This window comes from Anser brachyrhynchus, assembly GCF_964034855.1.
Source record: "Anser brachyrhynchus genome assembly, chromosome: Z".
In the NCBI taxonomy this organism is placed as follows: Eukaryota; Metazoa; Chordata; class Aves; order Anseriformes; family Anatidae; genus Anser; species Anser brachyrhynchus.
Genome location: NC_137697.1, coordinates 25484341 through 25490340, shown reverse-complemented (window position 1 = coordinate 25490340; position 6000 = coordinate 25484341).

Here is a 6000-nt window from a genome sequence, read left to right as displayed (position 1 = left end):
ACTGCTGAGCATCACATAGCCTGCAGCAGCCACAGAAATGATAGGAAGCCTGAATATGCTGTCCAGATCTCAAGCCTGCAATATGCATGGTCAGAATGTTTTGCCATATCATTCAGGCATATTCCCCTTTGTTGTATGATTTTTTAAATTATTATTACTTTTTTATTTTTTTCAGGGATGTCATTTTCCTAAATACTGCACTTTTCTGCTAGATTTCGTACTGCTTTTATCTCCCAGATTCCACTGCTAGTTTATGGTGGCTGTTTCTGTATTTCCTAACCCTTGGCCTTGTACTATGCTCATGCTGGCTATAACCTGTTATTGTAATACCTTGTGGCAGGGAGCAGGGTGAGAGGTCTGTTGCAGTAGTTTGTCATTTTTTTGGTAATCTCTTTATTTACTTACCAGTGTACTTATCTTGTGACTTGACCAGTAATCTCTGAGTCAAGGGGCAGGACAAATGTATGGATTGGTTAGTTGACTTTGCATAATTAAGACAGAGATGAAAAATTTTGGTTTTATACTTTTTTATCCTCTGATGTACTGAATGAGAGAGAGCTATTGCCGTAGCTTTAGGACTGACTTTTGAGATGCTGAAGCAGTTCCAGCTTTTATCCAAGGATAAAACCTTCCAGCTGCCTTTGGACAGAACGGACAGCACAGAAAAGTTAATTTCTTGTAAGAAAGGATATGATGAGCTTCTAAGCGCTCAGTAGAAGAAAGAAGAAAAGAAGGGGCTACTATAGCCATTCACCCAATACAATTAATCTGAGTATATATTCAACTTAAGTTGTATCCTCTTGCTTATTTGGTTTTACAACTGAAATAAAAAAATAAGCTGCAAAATAGAGTGTAGTTCTATATGACAAGATTTCATGCAAGATATTGTTTGGTAGTATGTTCCTGTTGGTGCTGGAGAATCCTTATAACATGCTTCCAGCCATGAGGGATTAACTGCATCTCAGAAATGAATGATACTACTGGAAATTTCATATAGGGCAAGTAAATCGGGTGAGAGCTTATGTGCAGTTAAAGAGGTATGTCAACAGTATCACCTCACACTTGCTTCAGTCCAGCAGGAGAAACAAAGCCTAGGGTGTCTAATAAAAACTTCACAGCCTGACATTTAATTTCTTTACTTCATGATAGTTTCAATGCAAGTTGGTTGAAATATATAGAATGTAGGTTATCAAAGTAGACCTAGTAGTTAAATGTGTTAATTCACCTTGTGCTGTTCAAAGGCAGGATGGTGCCTAGCCTTTAGTGCCGTAAATTACTGAAAACTAAACTCAGTGACAGTCCTTTTTGTGTGAAATATTTTGAAATCTATGCAGCTGATGATCATTCTTTGATAAGCTCATATTTTCGGCCTTGGGATGTCAGCAAGTCCCTGTATATAGTGGTGACATTCTAATTTTCTTTCACTGGGATGATTCTCTATGACTGTTTTTTGGGGCTAGAGAAGTCAAAAGAATAGCAAAGAAAAATTATGTGTGTGTGTGTTAAGTGTGTGTAAGTGTCCATTGCTGACAGAAATGTTGCTACTATCCCTTCTTTGCCATGCTGCTGTCATGTGGTCTTTTGCACAGAGAACCACACTGGTAGATTGGTGAACTGATCCAGCTGGGCAAAACTCTCCACCGGGGTAGTTCTTCAATTTGGAGAAATTTATTCTGTGCCTTCAGAAGGCAGAAGACAGAAAAAAAGTGGACAAGAAGAAAACCTGAGAGATGAGGCTGCTTAATCCAGAGGAGAAAATCACATGAGAATTGTAGCACAATTAGTATATTCACACAACTTGGGAATCTATGATCCTGGAAACTCTGCTTAATAGGCAAAGAAAAGTATGTGACTCCAGAGGTATAGGTGTAGATTCCCAACTGAATTGCGGACTAATTTTAAGACAAAGTTTCAAAGTGACTTGTCAGGAATGATGTTGTTTATGCCTCCTTTCTCCTTCCTTCCCTTCCCATGTTGGAGGAAGCTATATATAATATTGCTGCACAGCTTCTGTCTGAAAAGCCTGAGAGGCCTTGAGCTGAAGACATCTTTATGCCAGATTTTCTTACAGCCTTATGTATATATATATATATAATATATATACATAAGGTTGTGTGTGTGTATATATATATATATAGTGGAGGACTTGTTAGTGTTAGGTCAGAGGTTGGCCTAGGTGATCTTGGAGGTCTCTTCCAACCTAGATGATTCTGTGATATATGTGCTAGATGAGTAGGTCTGGTTCTTACACAGAAGAATGTTCTTTCCATCCTAACTCTGTAGGCTTACGCTACCTTCTGGAGTCTCACTGTGATAAAATAAACCACCTGTATGTTTACAGGTGGGTGAAGCTAATCTGTGTTGTCCAGACAGCTATGCACATGATAGATGTTGGACCAGATGATCTGAGAGGTCTTTTCTAGCCTGAATGATTCTATGATTCTGCGGTGAGGACTGTGACAAACAAGACTGTATTTCTCGCTTAGAGCTATAATCCAAATGGAAACAAACAGCAGAACAAATGGATATTGTTCATCATAGCAGAGGCTAATATTCTGTAGTCTCTCTGGAAAATGCTTGCCAGTGTTTTACCACTCTCGTGATTTTGTTTTCCTCTGCATCTAATTTGAATTTCCCTTGTTGCAACTTATGACTTTGCCTGTTGTCCTTTTGCTGTGCCATTTAATACATGCCAGTCTGAGTCTGTTATTCCTGAAGAACTGTCCATTATCCCAATACTGTGTCATTTTTTAATCATGTAGGTTCAAGTCTATACACAAAATAGTGATCTCAGGAATAGTGCATCAGTCAGTCAGTCTGATTATTATTTTAATATTCTACTCACTGAAATTATAGGACGTTGTTGTGGCCTGTCATGACTGTGACTTAAAACCAGAATGTTCAACCTGACAGCACACTGAATACTCACTTTCTACATTCCATCTTACTCCATACTTTTCATCTTTAATCATAATCATGTAATTCGGGTTTCCCAAAACTGCTCTTACATATTTCTATCACAGTAAATTTTTGCTCAGTTGATCAGGATAAAAATCTATTTTCACAATTTTTTGTCAATATATGGAATGTTTATACTACATGTGCAGCTTTGTAAAGTACTTCTCCCTAATCGCCTATTTTTCCTCTTTTTCCTCTTTTTTTTTTTTTGAAATTCCAACATAAAATCTAAGCCTCCCTTATTTCCCCTTAAGAAATAAGAAAAAAAAAAATAGACTCCAGTTGTATAAACAATGTTTACACTTTTTCTTGTTTAGAATTTAAGAATGTAATAATACTCTAAGAGAGCTTTCAGGTTTCCATTCAAATATTGAAGAAAACACCTTTATTCCAGGTGGAAAGAAGATTCTCTTCTGTACAGATCTGGTTTGTCAGCTCAGATTTCACTAAGTCTGAGTACTAGTTTATACTTAAAGTGTTTGAGTAAGCACAAAATATGTTCATAGGTAGACTTCTACACAAAGTATTTGATGTGAAGTGAAATGAGAAACTGCCTGGAACATCTGTACTTCAGGAAATAATGGTGATTCATGATCAGAAGAGATTATGATTAAATTCTGCCCAATGAAGTCACAGAGAGTTATTTAACCATTCAGGAGCTAGCTGGTGTCTTGATTTTTACCATTAGACCTGTAGAACAAAATTAGCAATGATTTAATCATATGTGCCTTTCAAAACAAATTTTTCCTTCTAATCTGGAAACTGAGATAAGTGGCTTAATGGCTTTGCTGCTGTAAATGGTTGCCGTTCCGTCGATTTCAAAGATATTTAATCCCTTTCACCATCAGAAAAATTCTTCATTAATTTCTCTGTTGGAACAGGGCTGCTTTCATAGAGGATAGAACATACCTTTCTGTCTTTTTTATTATTATTATTATTATTGTAGTAAATGAGAGATGAGGTAAACAAGTCTCCAAATTGTAGTTCTTATTTAAATAAACTGGACAAACTTAAAAGGCCATCTTGCTATAAATACACAGAGATACACAGAGTCTGGCAAAGTCTCCTAACAGTCAGCTGTTCTCAGATGGAAGGGCTGACAGCTTATGAAAACGTTTCCTACGTTCAGCAGCCCTTGGTGATGATCATGCTCATCCCTCCAACTCTAACTACCAGCTCTTACCATGCACCCAGTCTTTTTTTTTTTTTTCCTGGCCAAAACCTTTATGAGAGCATTACATAAACAGACAGCAAGCCAAGATAAAATATTGCAAGGCCACATGATTTCTCAACTAAACACAATGTTTATCGAAATGATTGAATCAAAAAGCCTTTGCCTTTGGTTTGTGGTGTTAAGTGATTGCTGATGCAGTATGAGTAGCCTGAATATGAATTGTCTGAGGACTGTGTGTAGGGAGATGTTAGCATGGGAAAGGATTAGGAGACTATTATGGAATAAATAAATAGACTGACATTGCTGACAAAAACAGCTACGTGGGATGCAAAACCAAACTGGGTAAGAAATATAGGTGATCATGGAGTGGCCTGAAGCCTTGAAGGAAAAAAATGAGATAAATCTTGACGTGACTGAAGGAGAACCAGGGAGGTGATTTAGTTGCATAATGTTGTTAGGTTGATGGATGAAGGTGGCAATTTCTGTGCTTGTTTTCTTGTGTAGATAGGGTTGCTGGCAATGAGATTGTTGGAGAGGTGAACAGCAGAAAGAGGCAGCAATCAAGCTATTGAGTGAACAGGGCTTGATAGAAGCTGTCAGACTGTACAAGAAGGTGAGATACTTAATAGATACTGGAAGAAAAAAATACTTGTATTTAGAATGTGTTCAGGTTATCCTATTATCAGCTTCACAGAATCACAGTTTCATAGAATGGTTGATGTTGGAAGGGACCTCTGGAGGCCATCTTTTCCAAAACCTCTGCTCAAGAAGGGACACCCAGAGCAGGTTGCTTAGCTTATCAAATGATCATTAGCTTAAAATTGAACCTTTCCAGGCTGGGAGCAAAAGAAGCCTTCTGTCCTGAAATCAAGCAGAGGTGTCAACACTATTTCCCTGCCCCCGCCCCCTCTCCTCCAGCCATTCTCCTCCAAAGCCCTTGCCTCCCTTCAGTAACAAAGGGAATGCTGAGCCTGAATTAAAGAGTATCCTACTCACAGAGTGACACAGAGCCGTAACAGGTTATGAAGGGAGTATATGTCTATCTGAAGAAAGGTTGTTTGGGTTTTTGACAAGCAATAATCAGTTCATTTTCTCTAATTATTGGTTATGATTACAGCTCCCATTACAAAATAACAGAGTAAGGGAGAGATGGAGCACAGAAAATATGTATCTTTACACAAGAGGGAAAAACACTATTTAAGTCTATCAAAACAAAATGGCTAGGTACAGTGCTAATGCAAACAACAATCCACCTGTGCCCTATCAGTCTGGAAGCTATGGATGGTTCTTCTACTTGTAGTTGCTGAAATGTGTGACATGGATTCATCTCTTCAAAGTACAGGATGATTGTAGAAATGCCCAGTTCCTGGGGGTGTCTCGGGGGTTAATGAAGCATCTGCTGTTCTCATATCTTGGGAAAGAGATGGACATATTTAGTTAAATGAGCTCTGAATGACCTCTGGGTGATGTCTGGGAAAGATTTTTACACGGATTCAGCTGAGACCACAAACATCAAGGGATACAGGCTCATCTTCTTAAACTACACTGCCATACTCAACGCCATCTATGGACTAGATGTGGAGCTGTGTGATACAGTGAGACAATAAAGACTAAGAAGAAGAAATGCAGACTTCCTTGATGGCATGAAGTGTGCCTCTGAAGAAGACTTCTTAAAGTGAAGAACATCTGAGTTCAAAAATTTACCAGCAGTTCTGGCTAACTGGGGAGGTCCCAGTTGACCGGAGGTTAGCAAATGTGACTCCAATCTACAAGAAGGGCAGGAAGGAGGATCCAAGGAATTACAGGCCTGTCTTCCCTGACCTTGGCACCAGGGAAGGTTATGGAGCAGATCATCTCGAGTGCCATCA